The 23,769-nt window shown below is 41.4% G+C and overlaps 1 protein-coding gene across 1 annotated transcript in view; it reads left to right on the forward strand.

The window, feature by feature from the left end:
- si:dkeyp-14d3.1 (transmembrane protein 132C) overlaps positions 1–23,769 on the forward strand; it is a 152,794-nt gene that overhangs the window by 89,334 nt on the left and 39,691 nt on the right. The window lies entirely within an intron of this gene.

A 23,769-nucleotide genomic window follows, 5' to 3' on the forward strand; every position in this document is an offset into this window, starting at 1 on the left:
GCAGACGGAAAATTGGAAGCAGAGTTCAGATAAACAGCCAGTACAAATGGATCATTGGCACTGTCACTGAACCTTGAATTGTGAACTGGACTTAAGTGTTTCTGAATAATGTCTGCGGGAGCGCTAATTGAAGCCAGTGTGTATGTGTGCCGTGGTGGGAGCCCAACCCCACTGCGTGCATGAGAGCACAGCATTACTGCTGGGTCAGGTGTGCTCTATGTGCTGGTTCAGCCAGTCGCTTAAAGCTGCTCACCCTGTCCAGCTGAGCCACTCCTTTCTGCCCATTCACAGCTGATGCTCCAACCACACCTGACTCACCATGAACTGAAAAATAGATTAAAAAAAAAAACCTTTGCTTAAACCCCTCAAATTGTTTATCTGTATCTGTTTTATCACTGAACCTAATAAAGAATTGCTGGCCTTCGTCAAACAGTATACATTTTGAAAGTATTCAACAACAGTACATTCTTTTCAGGGATTTGACATTTCTTAACTCTGTTCTTGAGACCTGCAGACATTAGAATTTTTTTTTTTTTTTTTATGGTAATGCAAACCTGCACACTTTCCCAGACTGGCAGCATCTTGCCTAATAAAAGCAATACTGAGGTGACAGGTTTTCATCAAGGGGTGCTACAGTGTGAAGACAGGTGGGGCTTTTGACTGAAAATAACAGAGATGAATTCACCCTGAAGGAAGCGCCGCTGAACAGCTGATGTCAGTTCTTTCCAATTCAATGAAAGAAGTCTATTGGGCATGCAATAATGAGTCAATATCCGGCATTTTGTCATGAGCTGTTTTAATCTGCTCCAGTTGTAAAGCATGATGGGTCGCACACATACATACGCACAGAGGTTGGAGCTTTGATAGTTTTATCCTTATTCCAAAACCAGCACCTGTATAAGAACTGGATAAAATCTACTAGTGAAAATCAAAAACTCAGCTGAAATAGGAACCCTGCGTATTTTTTTCCTTTCGTGTGAAATCAAACATGCAAATTTTTAGTTGTAAATATGTCACTTTTGTTTGTGCAGATTTTATACGTGCCATGAAGCAGTAAGCATTGGGAATGGGACTCGATTCCTATTTCATATTTTGCTGAATGCTACTCGTTATTTGTCATCTTGTGTACACTTACTGAATAATTAACACACTGTAAATTATTGAGCATATAATTCCCCTTTTATATACACATGACCACCTGCTTTTTTGTAAGAGCCTGCATGATGAGAAACGACAGTCTTGGGATTTTAAAGTCTGCATTTATGACCTCATATATATGCAGATGATTTTTTAACTTCACATCATATTTTGAGGCCAACCCTTTCTTTGACAGGTTGCGATTTTGAGTGAAGTCGCCGCAGCGCGTCAAAGAAATCGAAATGAGTCCCTATAAAATGGGACAAAATTGCTACGTGGAGTACACATACTATTGGCTGAAATGCACTCTGGTAGATTGAAAAGTTCACTTTGTCACCATTAAAGGGAAGCCCGTTCAAAACAAAAGCAGTCCTGCTTCCTCAGCATGTCATAAGCCATAAGTGGCGGCCTCGGTAAAAGTGCCATGTCTGGGCCTCTGTAGTTCATTAAGACTGTCTGGGTGCAGATGGATCTCCCTTGTGAGCCACCACTTCATTAATCCCCCACACCACACCCAGCTCAGGGAGCGCGTTCAGTCCACTCATTACACTCCACCACGGAGCCGGTCCAAGTGGGAGCGGGCGGGTGGGTGGGTGGGTGGGGAGGACATATATATTTAAATCTCTCTTTTTAATTTGTCAAACTTCAAACGGCCCCATCTTCGCCCGTTCTGCATTGTCTGAATCAAATCTACATAGAGTTGGGATTAATATAATTAAATTCAGCGTACATTAATTTCCCCATAAAGATACATGACTTTTCCACTAAAGCGGGCTTGTAAATCTCATCACTGTGAATGCTTAGGATCCCAGAGGGAAAGAACTCATATAGCTGTGTAATAACGGGTGAGATTTGGCAGCGACCTCACAATTTATCTCAATTTCAAAGCCTGGAAAACCTTTAAGAAGAAAATTATTTATAGTTTGTGACATTTACAGCAAAACTGAAATGAAACAAAGGACTCAAGATAGCTTTTATAGTCCTCCAGGCCCCTGGAAAAAGATTAACTATACCTGGTAGTGTCATTCTTTCACTGATATCTTAGGGTCTTCGAGAAATTTGTGCTTATATGCACCTTGCTCCAGAGATATGAAAAAGTCTTGTTACATTAGGAATGACGAGGCGGCTTTAAGGTAAAAATGAAAAAAAAAAACTATCTTCACAATCAGGATAGCAAAAGAAAAGGTCAGCGCTGTTTCTGTATATTTCTTTTAAAAAACTTGATTTAATTCTAGATTGGGCGCTAAACCTTGATTTGTGCATGAATCAAGTTTTGTGAGGGTTCAGCACTCCTGGGAAGAAAGCCACATGATGTTGGCTTTAATGCTGTATGATGCTGCATAAATCAAGGGTGAAATGAAATGGCCCAATTACATTAGGGCCAAACAGGACTGTTAACTTGACAGCCTTAATGCTAACACCCTTAATATTGAATCAGCCATTTCTCTCACTGGAAGCAACACACAGCTGTCTATGCCGCTCTATTATTTTGTTCATCTCTTTGTAATAGGAATGACATGTGATCAATATGCGTGTGTGACAGTGCAGATGTGTCACAGCTTTTTTAAGATTTTTACTTTTTTTTTTTTTTACCAAGACAGAGTGAACACTGTTATTAGGTGCCATAATGTACGACTGATGAGAAAGGAACATTCAGATTGCTTTTAATAGAATAGATGTTGCTTGGCGTCCTTTATCTGAGCAGAGATGCGACGTATTCTGTGTCTCTTCAGGACAGCCAGCTGATTACAGTAGTCAGCCCACATTACGTCTGACTGTTCAGGCTGCTCCTCTGTTCCGTCGCCAGCAACACAATATTGGGGAATTATTCCTCATTGTGCCTCATTGCACTTTCCCCAGTTCACCAATCAGACAGTAATAACACTCAGTGGGGATACTGATCTGCGCTACACACATCTGTACCAAATGACCATATAGTTGCCACGGTAACCCTTGTCAAAGTTTATTCTTACAGTACATTGCACTGACTTTTTTTTTTCTTTCCTTTTTTCTTTCATGATCCTGAAAAGCTTTTCAGTGATATAGTGAGAGAGATGTTGGGTTTGCATGGCAGCTCACATTCACTCCTATCACGCCACAGTGGATTGTGTCTATCAGAGTTTTGTTTGTAGCCAGCACCATGTGGTGGATAGCGTATGTGCAGAGCAGAGACAGATTGAGGTTTGCATGTGTTCCAGAGGGTTCATGTGTTTCAGAATTACAAAGGTTTATGAGTGGATATCCTGCTCTTAGAGGTTAATCCTCTGGAGGATTAGATCATGTGCTACCAGTGTTCGGAGGTTTGCATTACCACAGTTTTTTTTTTTCTTTCTGTTGTTACGTAGATGGGCTGCAAGGTGGAGCAGTTGGTTAGCACTGTTGCCTCGCAGCAAGAAGGTCGCCGGTTCGCGTCCTGGTGGGGGCACCGGTATCTTTCTGCCTGGAGTTTGCATGTTCTCCTCGTGCAACGTGGGTTCTCCAGCTTCCTCCCACAGTCTGAAATAATGTTGAGGTTTATTTGTGATTCTAAATTGTCCGTAGGTGTGAATGTGAGTGTGCCTGGTTGTCTGTCTCTAAGTGTAGCCCTGTGATAGACTGGTGACCTGTCCAGGGTGTCCCCTGCCTTCACCCTAAGTCAGCTGGGATAGACTCCCCGTGACCCTAGTGAGGATTAAGTGGTGTATAGATAATGGATGGATGGATGCTACGTAGATTAAAATTGTAAAACAAGCATCAGCACTTTTATGTAGATGAACATCTATATTACACTAGTTTTGGATTTAATTGCATGTTTGTGAACAAAACTGAGTCAACTTCTTTTATACCTGATGTCAGCTTCTGACATTCTACTGTATATTAATTGGAAGAAGCAGACTGACATGTTCATCCGATCAGCTGCTGTCACCTTTTGGATCATTTTACTTGTGTGTTATTGTTCCGGGGGGACAAAAATATATGGTGAAGTCAGGAAGAAGGATGTTTTTTAAAACCAATTTCTTTAAAACAACAAAACAATTATATAGTTTGGGATCCGTTTGACAGTCAAAATAATAGTGTAATGGATACAAACAGGTTTTATGGACTGTTAAAAGAAAACACTGAACCTACTCAATAAAATCTCTGTAACAATTTGTCCTCCATTTGTTTGGGTTAATTTCTCCCCATGTTCTAAGTAAGCGGTACCTAAATGTAGCAGCTATGACTGTTCAGGGTAATGAGGTTTTTGGACTCAGAAGCAGAACACAGTGTTCAGGCTGCAGCAGTTCAAAGCTGTTTGATTAGCAGCGGAATCCAAGTTGAACCATGGACCGGCTGCAGTGCAGAAGGAGTTGGCGTGGAGGGACGGATGTGAGAGTCTTGAAAGGTGAGTGCTTGGCAGACAGACTGGAGGGGCTGAGCGTGGCGCGTGATGAGGTAGGCGGCTGACTGACCATTTGTAGACCGGGGGATGCTGAGCGCCGCGTCCGACAAGGTGACTGGCTGGCTGATTTTTGGCTGAAGGAGTGGAGCTGGATCTGAAGTAGGCTGGCAAGAGGACAGCTGGAGAGGACTGGGAAGCCGAGACACAAGGAGGAGGAAAATTAAAAAAAGAATCGACTCAAATCGGAGGTCTTTGTGATGATTCCGGCACGTAGTCAGGCAGAACGATGTGGCGAGCGATAAAGAGAAGAGCAGTACCGCAGTGGCTCGATTACTGGATGAATCTCAGGTGAGTAGGAGGATTGCCAGCAGGAGTGGAGCAGGTCGCCACGCCCAGACACACACACGGAGAGAGGACAAACAATATTGACAAGAAACTAAAGGGCGAGGGGAAAAACAACAGAAACACACAAGTGTGAGAGTGCACAGTCAGGACCTTGACAATGACATAAAACAAATTATCTCTACCTGATAAATTACACAGCTAATTACCTTTAAATTAAAAACTAATATTAGCTCTTGATTGCAAAGGTGTATTAATTTGTAGGGACACTCATACGCCTTTTCCACCGAGCTGGTTCCAGTGCTAGTTCACAGCCAGAGCCTGGCTTAGCACCAGCTTAGGCTCTCAAAACTGGTGCTTGGGCCAGAGCTAAGAACTGAGTACGTCAAGGGCTGGGGACGGGGTTATCGTGACCACCGAGACAGATGAATGAATGGAGCACACAAGCTGTGATTTGTGTCGTTTTTTGTGATAAATACCGGTAAAAAAAACAAAAAGAGCAAAAACAAAACCCACGTTGGGGCATTTAAACGAAGAGGTTGAAACAATAATTTCAATCACATCATAAGACAGCCAAGTGTAAAAGATTCTGCACATCTGTAACAACACCCTTCTGCTGTGCGGACAGGAAGTGACGAGAACAAGGAAGAGCTTGATATTTGTAGCTGGTGTCCATCCTGGCATTGTCGGACGTCCCTGGTCTGATTGCAGATGTATTGGAATGACTCCCGGGACACACAGAAGTTTTGCACAAACTGTTGCACACTGAAATGTGGTACAGTTTTGTCCAACCAGGAGCACCACAGTGGTAGAAAACAGCACTTTTATAACTTCAGCGTACTGCGGTATTTATGCTCATAAATGCGGTCTTCTCATGAAAAACGAAGGGCACCTACATGTGTTGTTTATTCCGCTCATAGAAAAGACCGCATGAGAAAGTATGACTTGGTTTTATGTTGGAAAAATCTGACATTAGAATGCCCCAGTTTACTCTTTTTAAGTCATTTTTGGTCACACACTGACAGCAACCAACAGCAGCTACTACATCCTGCAATGTAAGACGTTCAGGGAACATCGGTAAATTGTACTGTCTATCGATAAGAAAATGTTCAGCAAGTTATATGTTCTGCCAAATGAGAAAGTTGGTCACACCAGTAAAAAAAAAAAGTTCATCTGGAGCCCTGTGTGGACTTCTGTGTGGTATGAGTGTTGTTTGTTGAACAGCTACATATGCAGTGAGGTATGGCTCTAACTTGGCTCCTTGCCAATGGAAAAGCAAACAGGTTCGTAGGAGATGCCAGATTTTAAACCAACGAAGCACTGGCACTAGCACCAGCAAGGAACTAGCACCTGGTCCTTCTTGGTGGAGAAGTGGTAGCAACTACATTGTTTCCAGCATTTATTGCAAATACAATGTTGTGTAAAGTGGTGACTCACTCTTGATAGAGTTCAGCAAAACAGCTTGAGTTTCCCATCACAGCCGCTTTCTTAGCAACACACGCACAGCATCACACCAACAACACCCATCTGTACGAACACGGTGATCATAATCAACTCAGTAACCCACAGCGCCCTTTGTGTCAAAGCTTCACTAATGTAACATAAAGAGGGGGGAGCACTACACAACATGAGCAACTGAATTGTAAACAGTGAGCAGTAAGCTTTGTTACTACAAACCTGAATGCTACAATCGACCGTTTTTCATCTACTTACTTACTATGAACCATTATTCAATATAGAGATAAATAATAAGGAAAAGTTGGCTTTACTCAAGGAATTATTGTCAGACACAGGAGACTACGTTGATCATGTCAACACCTAGGGGTATATTTTATTTCTTACCTTTAAGAGAGTGACTGTTACACTTAAAATAGCCCTCTGGATTTACACTTAACCTTATAAGTTTCATGTTTCTGTAATAAAATAAATTTTTCTTTTGTTTTGATTTTCTACTCTGTAGTGTACTTGAAGTTTTTTCCATCATGCCTTAATGGCTTTGATTTGACTTTAAACTGCTGCCTCTTTAAGAATGTGCCGACCTATGAAGTCTCTGGCTATATCTCCACCCACTCCTCCTCAGCTTACCGCACCTCTAGCACACCAGCTCACCTACAACTCAAAAAACTGCATGTTACACTGTGGCAAGTTCTAATACTGGAGTAATTCAGCCTCACACGGTGCTGACTGTGTATTCATGAAACGCCATCTAGCATATAAAAACGTCACAGAAAAACTGAGGTTCATGTCCAATGCTGACTGTTGTCTTTGCTTAGTTTTATTGTGTGGCTTAATTAAAATTTTCACTCATTGTTTGTTTGCTTATTTCACAAACGTCTTCAAGCGTGTATAAAATGCCAGAGGGACCTGTTAACAAGGTAAAAAAACTTCTTTCAAATCTAATTTAGAGGATTTGGGTGAACTGTATTTACCACTTTTTACAATGTGTCGATGTATAGAAAGCAAAGGAAAGCAGACAGCGTAAGAACACTCAAACACAGAAATGAACTGGACAAAATACACCATAACAAAACGGGACTGCAAGGCATTCAGTGCTCACAAATCCCATCTTTGTTTTTACCAACTTATTTTTTATTTTTTTAAAAAGCATGCTTGATGTAATCCATCTGAGCCGCTGGCCATTACCTTTTATACTACAATCAGGACAAAGTATTAAAAATGTGGACCAAAGCTCCCTTATTACTAAGTCCTCGCTATATGCACAGTAAAATAAAGTCACCTGTTCACTCTCTTCAATCTAAAGTGTTGTCTTTGTCCTTTCTAAACACAGATTTATCTCTCTTAAACCTTGTTATTCTTTCCAGACCGGCCTGCAGATAAACAGTGAGTCAATTAATATATTCAAAATATTTACACTGCAATATGGGGACTGTAATTTCAAGCTTGTAAGGCAATAAATTTAACAAATTGCTTGATCATTTAAAACTCATTAGTAAACATAGGCACAGCTAACTCATAAACTGTAGTCTGGCTGCACAAGTGGAAAGGACAAACCGACTTCTCTGCCTTCAGAGCCTCCTCCTGTGAAGGATCAGGAGCTTTTTGCCTTGAAATGATGCAGTGTGAATCGAGGGCCACAAATAAGCGCTGTTTTGATTTATTTCCCATGCTCTTCCCCTATAAATAAATGTATGACCGTTACCCTCTGCAAGAAATTTCCCTATGTCTTCCGAGCAGACAGACACAGTTTCGCTGAAATTAGACCTGTGGTTAGATCAGAATTGTTGCTGTTGTTGCTGTGCTCGCTGCAGGTAGCACTCAGCCACCGAGGCAAAGTGGGTTGAGATGTAAACATGCAATCGTCCACATCCCCTCTGACAAACATGCTGCTTGTTTCTCTTCTAATTACATCTTTGTAGCGTTTATTGATAAAGTGCTCAGTTTGGATTGCATCGCAACAAGGTTTACCTCGTTCAGCGCACGGCCTCTGAAAAGCTGAACGAGACTAAGCTCCACTTGTCTTTAATATTGCCATTCAAATTTCACTCAAAAACTCCTTCCCCACAGATTCATCTAAAAGAACCCTTAACCCCCAGTTGGCTCCAATTAACCTCAGTTTAGCTTGGCCTTCATAATGATTGGCTTTTATACTGAAGCCTATTCCACTTAAAGAAATGCCTGGTCTGGAACCAACACCGTCTCATTTCTTTAACCTGCACAGGAGAAATATTTAAATGAGCCTATTAAAAGAGACCCTGGGCTGTTGAGAAATGTACAGAAGCAGTGTTTTAAAAGGAAAAAAAAAAACTACAAGAGGGGGTTTTGAATGCACAAAGGAAAGGGCTGTTGAAGGAACACAAATGGGCAGTTCTACTTTCAGTCAGGAGGTTCAGTCAACCAGGAGACAAACTGAAAAGGTTGGAGTCACATCCTCTCATCTGCACTACAGCACTCGCGCAGGCCAACGCTGACAAGCTATCTTTCGCTGTCCTCTGTTATCATTCCAAACCTAACAGGTTGAGAGCAGAACTCTGTCCAGCTGATAAGTAGGATGCCACCGTAGGCGCTCCGCTTCCTGCACCCGGGTGCCTGTTTAGCGGGACTTACCGGCCCTGACATGTAATCAGGGAGCGTGTACACCTCGATGGGCCACCGGGGCATCGGAGGCCTGGACCCCAAGTGCCTCGACGCGGCGGAACCAGCGAAACATGTTCATGCCTCCAGATGAGATGCCACACTTTGTACATGTCACGTCTTGCTTTGTCACACACACACACACACACACACACACACACACACACACAAGGATTCACGTGTTGCGGTGGAGCGATTCGGTTTTCTAACCTCAGGGGACAGCGGAGCATCTGAAGTCGTCCTTGGCTCATGGAGGTCACTCTGAAAAGACTCCCACAGAAGCTCCTCTGTGAAACGATGACATCACTACTTTCACTGCCATTTGCGCCAAGACCATATTCGTGATTTACCATCATAAGAAGACCTTGATTCATATCTGCATAGTTTCTCACTGAGGAGTCTGCCAGCGACAGCCAAAGCCACAAAAGCACCTCAGCCACGTTTTGAAAGCGGCTGACGCAGTCAGACGTTTTAGACGCGTGTCGTTAGTCCATCATTGTGTGATCTAACTCGACTCTTCACAGCCTCCAGATCAACCCTCCGTCTCTCAGCGGCTGCAAGTCAGCGAGCGGCATTGAATCACTGCGCTGAATATGTAAATGGATGCCATTAAAGCTCTCTTTCTTTAATTAGTCTTTAGATTTCATGACTGAGTGCTTCCAATTATGGATCAATGTCTCATTTCTGCACACAGACCCCTGGGTGTGTGGAGGCAGTTTTTCCGTTACAAAATGCTTTATAATTTCTGCTCTGCCAAGACGGCCAGTCACATCACACTCCCTAACTGCTGATCAATGAGAAATTTTGCTGCTGTAAGCCTACTCATATGTGTATTACGTGCAGTCGTAATGTTTTTTTCCCCCCTATAAGTATGATCAAATTTCAGCAAATATACAGTTTGATTCATGAAATAGGCTGTCTGATTTTGCACTGTTGATGTGTATAGAGTGGATAGTATAGGGATTATGTGTGTGTAATTGCTCTGGTAGTAATTTAGCACTGAGCACATTAAGTGGTGCATAAGAGAGGGCTAAATTCTGCTTAATATCTAAATGCACTCCTGACTGGGAGCCGGGGGTATACTGGAAGGAGGTGCTGATGTAGCGCTTTGAGACGGTAAAATGCTACTCATGATTTGTAAAAATGGCATGCTGGGTGCATGATTTCACTTCCTAGAGCCTATGATAGCTGCTCAGGAGGATTTATCAAACCAAAATGTCAAATAATCTTACAGTTAATTGCGCAGTGCGTCCACATGCAATACTAATGCTCATGTACACTGAGGTTTTAAAGGCATTTACAGACGTAGGAGGCTTTTCTATCTCTGTTTTTTCTCTCTCTCTTTTTTTTTTTTTTTACTTTTATTCCGATGCACACTAAAAGTGACTCCTGAGATCATCCAGCTTCTCAGTCTGACGCATACGAGGTTAATTATATTTCCTTATAGACTGTAAGGTTTAATTTATATGTGCCCATGAAGTTACAATATCAGTTTTCAATTCAAGACTAATCCAATAAGTAATCAGAGAAAGGCAATATGAGTACTATGTTGGGTTTTTTTTGTTTGTTTTTTTTACACTAAAGGAGCAGTCAAATCCCTGTAACATCATTCACCTTTTGTGAATGCCGGTTAAGCTTTTCAGCAAGCATAACGAAGAATTTCAAATGAGCATAATCAGTTTTTCAGTTTGTAGTGAGGTGTAAGAAGTCCTGTACAGAGAATTTATCTGAAATTCTCATTTAGAGGTCTGTATTAATACCAGGTTTGCACAAAAGGAAAAGTATACCGAAAGGAAAACAGATTTTTAATATGGGAAGTATAGCCAGTGCGTGGGTGCTAGGTACATTTATTTGAGCTTCTGAATTAAAATGAATGTCTTACGGACTCCCAAGAAGGTAGGATGTGCGCAGGAGTTGACTTTCCATCACTACCTCTCACCTCTCTGATCCATGAGACTCTGCATTAAGACTGAGGTAGAAGGCAATCGTGCCCACACAGCCTCCACATCATTTCCTCGCCGCGACTGTAATTATCACAAACAAAGCAGTACTGTTTACACATTTATGTTTTTGATTCTAAAACAATTAGAGTGTAACTTGTGTGTTTCAAAGTGAAACAATCTTTACCTAAATGTACATGTTTTTATTTGATATAAACATGATCGTGCATGTTTTATGTTTGGCTTCGAGAGGATTTCTTTTTTGCATTAGACTAAAAGGTCTGTGCTGTAGTTTGCTGAAGTTAAATGCCTCCCATTTAGATCTATTTTTTCCTAAGATGCTGGTACTGATCTCGCTCTGATGTTAAAGCAAATTCGACATCTGGCTCTGCTGTCCTTATTTGCCGCCGACCTGTTTGCAAAAAACACATGCTGTAATATCGAGCTGACTCTCTCCGTGACACGCTTTTTTGTGTCTCGCTGAGCTGGAGCTTAACCTTGCGCATCCTACGAGACAGGGGTGGTAGAGCCTAGGTTGCAATAGAGTACCATTGATCCGTCTGTGCCCCTCCGGTCAATGACTCTTGTGTGTTCTCCAGGTTCTGTTGCCATGCCAACGGTGGCAGAGCCGAAAGGACCCAGGTTTTGCGGGTCTTTAAGGACTTTCCCGAGGACAGGCGCTGCCAGTGTCGAGGCACCTGCAGGTGCTGGTGCAGGCCCAGGCGGTCACATGATGTCGCCCACAGATCAACCAGGGGGAGCCTCTAAGGGGGCAGGGAGGGAGGGAAGGATCACTTTATCTGCACAAACATTTGCATCCCTGCCCCAGGGCTCAGTGTCTGCTGCCCCCTAGTGTGTGTGTGGATGAGTTATCAGCAGCTTTACTGGTCTTTCCCAGTGGTTAATGTCTGTTTTCCAGCCTGTAGATCAGTGCTTTGATGGAGGGAAAATTAAGTATAACTATTAGGATAAGTATCAATTTAGTATGCTGCAGTTTGCTATTTAGATAGATTTCCTATGAATGAGACAGATATAGAGTGCAACTGACTGAGAACTGATGTCTGGTGCTAAAAGGTCTGAGGTCACCGGTGATGATAACTACCATCATTAGGGATCCATTACAATACAGAGCCTACTTCAGCTGATGGACTCTAATGATGCTGCTCTGCAGAAAAGCATTTAGTTTTGATTAGACATCGGTGGAATGGTGCATTTCATTAACTTGGAGATGAGATTTTGTTGTCTGGGAATTGATATGCCACTGTTTGAGCTCGGGCTAACACACTGACTGTGCCCTGTTTTCCTCAAGGCGATCTGGAGCAATATGAGAAACAAACGTAATGAAGGAATGTTCCCCTCCTGACACTCCTCCACCTTTTACATCCGCTACCCTGCCCTCTTTATCCCCCCCCCTAAAACAAACAGACTTTTATCTGGCCTGACAGTCTGCAAATATTGTGTCTCTGCTTTCTTGCCAGAGCATATTATTGCACTGTTTAAATGTAGGTGTAAAATATATGGCAGCTATAGTTTACTTTAAGTCTCTGAGTAGAAGCTGCCAAAGTAAAGTAAATGATTTAGGAGGCTGTGAGCAAAGCAATGATAAAAACACGTTGGTGTCCAAATCAAGTCCACATATGGCAGCTGCTCACTTGACAGAATGAAATCTCAATTTTTCCATGAACATTTAATCATGTGTCTGACAGTTTGCATGACTTAGGGAGGGAGCGGGTCCAGCTGAAGAGAGGAAGGAGGCAGCGAGTGAGTGTATGTGGGAGTTGAATATTTTAGCTGATGAATGCTGCAGAACACTGCTCAGATAATCGGAAATTTGATCCCCTTATTGGGTTTGATGCGCACAAGCCAGAAGCCCTCGGTTTGCATCCATGCTTCATTATAATCGTATAATTAATAGTCTTCAGTCCTTTTGTCTGTGTGCACGGGCAAAGAATAAATGATTAAATTAAAGGGGAATCTGATGATGATTAAAAGTGGGTTTTCATTTAGGCACTGTAGGTTATTTGAAATATAACGGACTGATCTTTTGTAATACGCTCCAGGAGAAAAGGGATCAATGAAAACTACATTTACAGAAGTGCTTCTTCCCGATCGGCAAGAGCAAAACAATACAATGTAGCACACCTTTTTAAAGTATATGTGCATTACTGCATCGGATCGTTGCTTTCTGAGTTTTTAAGGCATTGTAAGCCTTTACTGGAAGGGCGAGGGAGGAGTGACATGCAACAGGAGTTCCAGACCAGACGTGAACCAGCAACATTGCAGCTTGTTCAGGGTGAGCGGACTAATCCCTCAGCCATAGGCCTCTATCGTGGACGTGAAACTTGTACTTGTACTGAAAATGTTCTTTTCCAACAAAGGTTATGATTCTAAGCGTATAAGTGCTTTTACAGGTCTTGTACAACTGTGAATGTGAGGTTGTAAAAGTTTTTTCTTTCTGTTCCCAGAGAGTTTCAGGAAATCTCATAAACTGCCTAAACTTCAGTCAGCTCAGACTGAAGACTGCAAGTTTGAAAAAATATATAATTCTGGCTCTTCTGCATTCTTTTTTTTTTTTTTTTTTAACTGTAATTGTGAACTCAACATTCAACAAGTGAGTTACTTTAATAAAAAAAAAAAAGTTTAATTAACGAGGAAGATTTGTCTATTTACCTCAGGGTTAACTTCCAGGCTAATTTAAAAAGATAAAAATAAAAATGAATGTCCAAGTACTTCCAGATAAATGGACCACTTTACCTTACGGAAAAGCTTTCTGTAATTTTTCAACATCAGTGTCTATGGACCAAAGCAAATTATTTCCAGGCATGACAGTGTGGATTGTACTCAAGAAGAATTTGTGTGCCAAAACAGAGATGTGCTAAAAGATTTATGCTTCCTGTAGTAAATTTTAAAAGACTGTTACAGCGATCTGTTTTTTTCCTCCCACATTCCCATAACAACCTTTAAAACAGAGAGCGTTTTTGAACAGCCCTAGGTTTTTCCACTATTTTTGTTCTGCTGCCAGTTTAGAGACGTATAAATGAATGTCACTTGACGGACCATAAATCAAAGGTATTGGTTTAGTATCTTGGAGGAAATTATAGCAACATGAGGGATGCTCCGGCTCGCGTGATTGTATCACCAAGCCATTCATTGCAGCCTTCATGTAGAAAACACTTGGACATGTTTGAAATACAAGAAGCTTGCTACACATGGATTTATATAAACACATGCCTGTATACATATATATCCACATGCTCAACGGAAAGTCATACATTCAGAGGCAGCTTGGTATGAAAATTTTATCAAATGGAAAATTGGCTCTTTTTTGAATGTCATATTGACAAGGTAATGCTGGGTGCTGCTGGCTCCCGGCAGCAGCCACTTTGTACAGATGGATTTTTATAGCTTAAATCCTGGAGAGGATGGAAAGATCGCTCACAGACTGGAGAAACATATTGTTTCTGTCAGGTGAAAGAAAAAAAAAAAAGCTGATTTGAATTCGGTGTTCTTTCACTACCTGGTGTTTAATCTATAGAGAAATTTTCCATTGACACCTTTATAACCAAGGCATGCTTGCAATCTTTTAGAAACCTGCCAATGTAAGTCTTGATTTTTGAAAAAATTACTTCACTTTTCACTCTCATCTGCCACGGAGGCTCATGTATAGATTTCAGAATGAGTACACTGAAACACTGAATCTTGACTCTTATTTTGATGGTCGGATGGTGTTGCCCGTATTTTTTAATCATGAATCCACTCTGTTCTACTTTCGCATTATCGTAGATTGTCTGTGTTCTTGTACTATTTTCTTCCATCTATCACTCGCTCTCTTGTGGCCGCTGTGTACAATATATCTCTGCATAACCATGAACCTCCAAAGCCACAGAGGCAGCTACACCTCGCTGACATTTATCACTATTATTCTCATCCCTGTCTTCCCTTTATTTGACAGTGTTTCAGGGGGAGTTTACACCTTTTTCTCCTGCTGTCACCGTCTCTCTTTTCTATTCTGGACAAGGCTGAATTGAAAAGGTCTGCTGGGTATAGGTGTCTGAGGGCGCTTTTTCTCCTGCACTGGTCCCCCAACTCCCATCCGTTGGCTCTGCTCCTCGACAAAAACATACCGTCTTTGACTTTAAAAATTCTTTGGAGTATAAAAATACTAATAGCTGTACCATATGGTTTGTTTCCTCCACCTAACTTGCAGAGGTTTGAGATTCCTCGAGTGTCACTTTCTACCTCCGCTTCTGTTGAAATTAGCCTAATAGTAAATATTACATGAATAATTAGTATCCATGGTAACTCCAGTCCATATGTAGACTTTCTTCTCTTTACTTTTTTTAGTTTTGAATGTCTCCATGACTACAGTAGATTCAGACTCAGTAATTTGCTGTGATTTCAGAGTGGCTAATCAGAGGGCCATGAAAATGTGAGTGATCTTTGCTTAGGGCTCACTCAGAAGAGAGACTGTGCTTCATGTTGCGACCAGTGGAGTCCGTCCTCAGAAATCAGGCCTGAAAAAGAGGCTCTGACCGCCGAGGTGGATGCTCGTCGGAAGTGGCTCAAGGTAATTCACTTCTAATGGGCCCCCCTCAGACTAAGAAATGAAATTCACCCAGAGCTTAGAAAAATGTGACATGGAGTTCACCAGATATTTATTCCAATTCCACAGACTGTTTGTCCTCGTATTCATGTCGTATTCTTGCTGTTCATGCATCTATCCAGCATTTCCTCTATCCACTTTCTTCCTGCACACTGAAACGTAATTTAAGGGAACTATTCCAACACGTAATTAAATGGTTGCAAGATGATAAAGAAAAAAAATCTAACTTACTGATTTAGATAAACCTTTTGAGTTGCAAACATTATTTTAATTGGTTGGATTGGCATAATGATGTTGGTAATTGCATCAACTTTTTAAAAACTTAAACCCAAATTTCTGGGTTACTTGATTTAAAACTTAATGAAAATTGATGTGGTTCAATGAAATTTTCTTGTGAACTACATTTTTCTTTACCTTGAGTTCATGATTTCAGAGTCTACACCTTCATCTCAACATGCCTGGACAATTTCAGATGGCTTCAGATGGTTAAGACTGGGGATGTCCAATATATCACAAGTTCACTTCTGCATTATCGATTTTTTTGTTAATGCGTCCTCAAAGATGGGACACTTCATGACAGCTTTAAATTGTTCTCATATCTCAACTCACCCATATTCAGAGACTGTTTGATCTACTTGTCCAATATTGCAGACTTTGAAACAACAGGGTGAGAAAAACAGTTCAAGTTTCAGGATTTTATCTTTAATAATTTCTAAGATATTTAAATTTCAATGTGTGATTAAAAACCTGCTAAAACTGGGTCAATGGGAAATTGTTATTGTTTTTTGGGAGTTTGCTATAACAATTCCAGGTAAATCAGAGAAGGGCTGAGCAGAAATATGTCTAAAAAATATATTGATTTTATTTTAAAATAACCCTTAAAATAGACTTTACCAACTGATAGATATAGTTTACAGTGGGCAGGCTGTAGCTGCGGCATGCTGCAGAGGATTGTGATGCACACATGTGTAGCAGCTGTTATATATATTTTATGGTAGAGCAGGTGGCAGAAGTTAGGACTACGTGTTGTATTCTGTTATTGTATGTATGTACTGCATGTTTGGATTAGATTTTGAAAACTTAATCTTGCATGAGTCCCACAGTGTGTGTGCAGGCAGAGATTCATGCAGGGATGCTCTTGTGTACAGTACGTTTTGTGTATGCGCATATATGTATGCATAACTATTTGTGTGTGTGTGTGTGTGTGTGTGTGTGTGTGTGTCCGGGCTTCATTCTGCTGACTGGTTTATTGCTGTTCCAGGTGACAGAGCATGAGAACAGCAGAGTTTCAGGGTGCTGTTTTCAAGCACCACTGAAGCCACAAATTTGATTATTTTTTTTCATCCACAAGTAGTTTAGAGTTCCATGCATGAGGTGCACACGCACACACCACACACACACACACACCACACACACACACACACATACACGCACACACGCGGTAACCCTGCTGTTTCAGACTGTCCTGGACAGCGTCTCCTCCGGTCCCATCAGCCTGCATTATGCATCTTCATCTGCCATTCAACATCTCTTGTTACAGTAAATCAGAAATGTTTCCTGCTGTTCTGCTGAGGTTTGACGTGAACCTTTGTGTTGTAGTTTACTCATATACATGACACATCATTTTTTAAAAGTCTGCCCTGAGCTTCAAACGTTTTGCCAGACATCGGGCTGCGCGATTCCGTTTTTCTATAATACCAGAGGATGTCGACCAACACTTGATCTTCAACTTGAAAAATGAAGAAACTGGACCTGAAAATGTCACTTTATTTATCCAACAAAAGCTCCCTGCCTATCTCTCTCTCTCTTATTCTCTAAACCCCATGAGGCAGTGGACACAATGATCCTATCACATGAGGGGGAGATTAAACAAGGAGTGTCACAATGACACAGTGAGTTTGATAATGGGACAATAGAGGCTCTTTCAATTATAGCTCTTTCTCTAGAGAAATCTGCTTAAAAGGAAATTCTCCCAATAACTTTGTCTTGTCTCTGTTTATTCATTTTGACATTTAAATCTATCTTTCTTGAACTTTCTTGCACCCTGAATTCAATAGCTTTCTAGCATGTGCCCTATCAAGATAAGATGGAGCTGAATCACCTCAACTAAGAACTTTTTTAGACAGTGTAATTAGTGAAGACAGAAGTTAAACAGACGTTTGAGTTTGTCGATAGCACGTTGTGAAAGGGCAGGCAGAAAGAAGTTAGGCTTAGTTAATCTATATGTGTAAACCTGAAAACTATACCTCCTGCCACCTGGTTATTTAGCTTTTTTTTATTTGCTCCTTCAGCTGAAACTAGGAGTTAAAATACTGATTCAGCTAAAAAATGAAGCAGCATCTGTCTGGATTTCTGGTATATATAGACATGTTAGTGGTATATTTCTCATTTAACTCTTGGCCAAATGAATGAATAAATGAATGCATTTACCTGAATGTCTCAAGATGGTTGCTTAATCAATGACGAATGTGAGTATGAACAGTTCTTACTAAGCGTTATCCATCCATCCATTATCTATACACCTATAGCCCCTCCGCGTGCGATAGCCTTCGCCCTAGCCTATCCCAGCTGACTTAGGGCGAAGGCAGGGGACACCCTGGTCAGGTCGCCAGTCTATCGCAGGGCTACACTTAGAGACAGACAACCAAGCACACTCACATTCACACCTACAGACAATTTAGAATCACCAGTTAACCTCAACATGTTTTTGGACCTTGTGTGAGGAAGCTGGAGAACATGCAAACTCCACGCAGAAAGATCCCGGTGCCCCCACCGCGAACCGGCGACCTTCTTGCTTCGAGGCAACAGTGCTGCCAGCTGCGCCACCTTGCAGCTCTCTATTAAGTGTTATGTAAATATAAAAGATGGACAGTCCCTATTCAGGACTTTGGGGTCTTTTGGACCCCAGGCCATTTGATTTAGGTAACAGGTATTGTTTTTTTATTTTTTTATTTTTTATCTTTAAATATAAGAAGAGGGACATTTGTCATGCGTTTGGAACCAAAAATGTGTCAACTTTATCAAAAAATGTATTTAACATAGTGTAAAAGTCTATTATGAATACCTACAAATATTTTGCACATATTCTTTCTTAGGGTCCAATGAACCCTGAAAGACCTTCTACGTATTGCAACATGAAAGTCCTGAATAGGGTTAAGGTCTGCATTCTTTCTAGTGACCAGCAGGGAGCAACTCCTCTGGTTGCAATAAGAAGTCTTATTGTATAGAAGTCTATAAGAAAACAGCCATACTTCTCACTTGCTTTTATTAGTTTGTCGTCTTGATAACAAGACTTTCTGAGTTCAGCATAATGTTCATTTTGTAAATTATGGGTGCATTTAGTGCAAAAATGACAATAATGTAGGGCGGGGCTACCATGTGATTGACAGGTTGTATCAGCATTCATAGTGTCCTCATGATAGCACTCACATCTATAAGTCGAAGCTTCAAAAACACAAACCAACGGGGGATGTCACGGTTGTTCCGTCCATCTTTTATACACAGTCTGTCTGTCACATGGAATAACAAACAAGTCAGTGGTAAGCTTCCAGGTAAAAATTAACATTTCTTTCTATATCTCTTGGAATGTCTGAACCCTGTAGAGCTACAATAGCGATGTGAGAGGTTACTGTCCTCATCTGTCACAATCTGTTATATACGACAGCGGCTGTCTTTATGTTGTCATTTTGATGAATAAAAATGCTACACAAAGCATCTTAAACAAATCCATTATGATGCTAAGCTCTCCTCGTATGTTTCATTGTGTGTCACTGCGTGTCCTACAGATCGGCTGGTGTCATTGTGATTAATGGGCATTCTGAATGCGCCTAAACAGCATCCTCTCAGCCATCTCTGTGCTATTCTCAGTGAGTCAGTTGTCAGCCCTCTCCGGCAGCACCTTGTCAAGTCTGATTTCCTCTCCGGTCCGGTCTCCAAAGCCAGAGGGCCAGCTGCTTCCGACTTTAGGGCCTGTTATCTACTGAGCCTCTCTCTCTTGCCTTTGGGTGCCCTCTGGTCGTCTGTCTGGCCTCAGATTTAGTCAAACCACAGCTAGCTCAGAGATAATTATCAGGCTGAGGCCAGCTGTGTGGCACGCATCCATGGCCCTTTGTTGCTAATTGAATTAGACCCCATGCTGGAAGTGACAGAGAAATGAGCAGTTTCCCCCAGCGAGCCATGTGATTAGCAGACTTGGAGCGGGGAGGTCGACTCAGGATGACATGCTGGTGTATATGGCTGATGTCAGTGACTCAACGTCTGCGTCACATTCACCCTGATGTTTCTGTCAGGTTTCATTTTATGACGGGTGTCAATGGGGGTCAAGTACAGCGGACAATCAAAAATGGACTGCTGCCAGGCTTTCTATGGGAGTTTAGGAGACCCAAATGTCTGTTTATCAGTCCCCCCCCTTTTTTTTTTTTCCTTTTCTTTTCTTTTCTTTTTTTTGGCCATCTGCTTTACAACTTTTCAGGGTAGAAATACAGCCAGCAGCAGCTTTGGTTTTTAAGAGTCTTCATAAAAAATGTTATAAATAAACCATTTTCACCATAAACATTGTGTTCACAGCTTTATGCATGGAGGGCCTTCGTGATTTATTCCTTAAATCACAAACCCACACCTGCATAAATAGTATAATTGCACACAGACGTTTGAGCGTCCTTTGGCAAGCTATTACATATGTGCTTGATTTTTGAGATGAAAAGACATAACTACAGGCATGAATACAATAAAAATGAGCCTTTCCACAGTGGTTTACTATTTCATGGACACACTTAACCAATAATTGTAAAACATGCAACGATTTGGTCACCGTACCAAGTCAAAAACCCCTAATATAACAGCCTACAAATGTTATATAAAGCCAGCTATGATGCAGCTTGATGTAGACATTTTTGTCCATTCTTCCTTGCAAGTCACTTTATTCTAACCCTATATTTTTAGATCTACTCACATATTTTCAGATGTTCAGGGGACAGTGAGGACCACTCAAACAGCCTCAGCTTGGAGTTCCATCATAGAGTTTGAAGTATACTTTGGATCATTGTCCTGCTATAGGAGACACCCTTTTATCAGTTTCTGTGCGCTGTCTCACAAAAATGATATTCCTTTACAACTAAGCTGCAATCTCAATTACATTCTGACAGAAGCATATTTCCTCACAGATTCTAAGTTTGTTTGTGATGTATCACAAATGCATTTCTAATCATTATCATTGTCACTGCTATTTATTTTATTGCCTTTCTGTTGCTCTTTTTCAGCCAAACAATTATATTTTAGACTTTGCATCCTGGTGAGTGAGAAAACTTTCAAACGTTTTATGAAACAATGGGTAGATTTTTACCCCAGACATGACATTTTTCTAAACCTGACCAAGTGGTTTTGCTGCTTAAACCTAATCAAATATCCATCCATCCATTATCTATACACCACTTAATCCTCACTAGGGTCGCGGAGGGGTTGGAGCCTATCCCAGTTGACTCAGGGTGAAGACAGTGGACACCCTGGACAGGTTACCAGTCTATCACAGGGCTACACTTAGAGACAGACAATCATACACACTGACATTCACACCTACGGACAATTAAGAATTACCAGTTAACCTCAGCATGTTTTTGGACTAGACTGGCCACTAGACCCCCGACCCTAGTGAGGATTAAGCAGTGTATAGATAATGGATGGATGTTTTTGGATTGTATGGGAGGAAGCCGGAGAACCCGGAGAGAACCCACGCTGCACGGGGAGAACATGCAAACTCCACGCAGAAAGATCCCAGGTGTCCTAATAGGGACACGAACCAGGGATCTTCTCGCTGCGAGGTGACGGTGCTAACCACCGAGCTACCTTGCAGCCCCCTAATCAAACAGTGAGTAACAATTAAAGTAAACTAAAGTAAACTTAGGTTTAAAAATGATTTCACATGAGACACAAACCCTTGTCTCATGGGTAAAGTCCTGTGTTGGACTAATGCCACCAAGCTTTCATCCTTGTTATGTGAACTTTATGGCACTTTAATAGTTTGCCCTGCGTCCTACTGTTACCAGACCATTTCCGTTTCTTTCAAAATGTAATTGAGAATGCACTTTAGTTTTATAGGACTGTAATTTTTGAGAGGCAGCGTTGTCCTGACTGACTGGAAGATATTTAGTGGAATCCATTCTTCCCTCTCTATTTCCATCCCCAGCCTGACATCTGGCCAAGTCAAATGTTGCCCCTTTTGTCCTGCATGCAGACCTGGTGATTGTGGCCAAAGACCCAATTTTTACTTCATCTGTCCACAGCACTTCTTCTCTAAACGCCTTTGGCTCAACCAGATGTTGCTTTGCATACTTTGGACACTGACCTCGGTGAGGCGGTCACAGGGAAAGAGTTCCTTATGATGACACTTTCATGCAATGCTGCACAATGGAACAATGCACCTCCACCCCTGTGTCAGCTAAACCTTCCTCACACGGGGGTTTTGTTTTGCCTTTCTGTTCAGCTCATACAAAGTTTTATCTGAAAATTGGTCTTCCAGATCCTGTCATGACCTCCACAGCTTCCCTTAAGTTCTATTTCTTTTTGACATTTCAGACAGTATGAATTTCAAGCTGGATATATTCCAGACTTTTGCAAATAACTGTAACCTCCAGCCCATACACTGCAATATTTCCATTAACTCCCCTGCTAAGATGAAGTCAAAGAATGGCCACGGTGAAGTGTGCTCTTTGCACCACAGCAAGATTTTATTTCTTCCCTTCACTCATCCTTGTTTTTAATATTGCTGCCGTTCAGGTCCTCTTTTGACATTGGATACTTCTGTCACAAACATGCCACATTAGCAGCATGTCAGAGGGACTATTTGTACCGTGTACATTCTAATAACCTCAATATTTAGTTGGCACCTTTATTGTAGGAAGAAATATGAAAACCTCATAAAATTCATAGCATTCACAGCTGCTATTAAACTCTGCCAACTGGATCAGGCGAGGCAGGAAATAATTGACATCTCTGAAGGAAAAAAAAGAAGCTAATAACATAACTTTTCTGTCTTTTCTGGAGGCAGTTTAACTTTGTGAAGGTGTGCGTTTGATTCCTGAACCTGGTAGTGTATGTACAGTACAATCAAACCTTTCTGCTGTACACTCACTTTCATTCTTTTTGCTCATCTTCCTTGTTGCGTGCCTCAAGTGTGTGATGTTTGCCTGAGCAACCTGTGTGGAGGGAAAAAAAAGAAAAAACTGCCTGTGCTGAAGAAACTAGGCCATTTGGGCTGACAAAGGATTTGTGTGACACTTGGTTACTGCAGAGCGCTCAGAGGTTTATTTCTGGACATTTAGTGCATCATCTATTTACTTTTTTCGTCTGATGAACCTCGTGGCTTTACTGGTCCGCAAACAGAATTTAGCATCTGTCCTTTTCCGCAGCATTGCGGGACAGTTATGTAAGTTTATGTTGTCATAGTACGTCTTCAACGGCTCGCTACTCTGGCTGGTACGATGTTATGAAATGTGACACAACTTATTTGGTTGTCATCTTAATTATTTATAAAAAAACCTCTGTTGGATGTGAAAATTGGGTTGTTGTGCTCTGCTGTGCAACAAATCTTACAGTCTCTCAGCGTAAAACTGAATAATATGAGAACGATGTGGAACTAGCGTCCTGTGTGAGTATGAGAACAGCGGATAAAACATTGTCTATTATTTATTGTTTTACTGTTTTAGTCCCCTATTCATAATTTAGGGTGTTATACATTTCTTCTGTTGTCTTTTCAAGATGTACCACGTATGTATTGCCTCTGTTTATAGCAACATTTTGCTCGCTTGATATCTAATTTGCCTTTAAAAGGTCTCTTTTTTCCGCCTCATGCTTCACAGTATTTTATACATGTTACATGCATGGGCTCTTCTCTCTAAACAAAGCACCATGTGGATTTATTCACATGGTACTTATTCTCCCCTCTTCTCTCCCTCACTATGCTCAAATTACATGATGCTGTTTTGTGGCGGCATGCCACAGAGACCATGCATGAAATTTATTGGCCCAGAGTCCTGCCATTTGACACGCAAGACGTGGCTAACAGATTTTGTGCCATTTCCCATCTCCTCCGGCTCTCGTGTAAAGCTGACCTTTCCTGCCTCCAGGCTATATTTAAACCACGAGCACCAGAGACTTATGGTGCCATGAGAAATTTTATTATCAACGCTCTCCATTTGTCTGACTTAATTCAGGCTTGCCGTAGATCCTGCCGAAGCATGCCGTATATTTACACTCCGCTACTGCAAACAAGGGCACCGGTGACAAACCCTACCATCAAC

This window comes from Stegastes partitus, unplaced genomic scaffold (assembly GCF_000690725.1).
Source record: "Stegastes partitus isolate 25-593 unplaced genomic scaffold, Stegastes_partitus-1.0.2 Scaffold44, whole genome shotgun sequence".
NCBI lineage: Eukaryota > Metazoa > Chordata > Actinopteri > Pomacentridae > Stegastes > Stegastes partitus.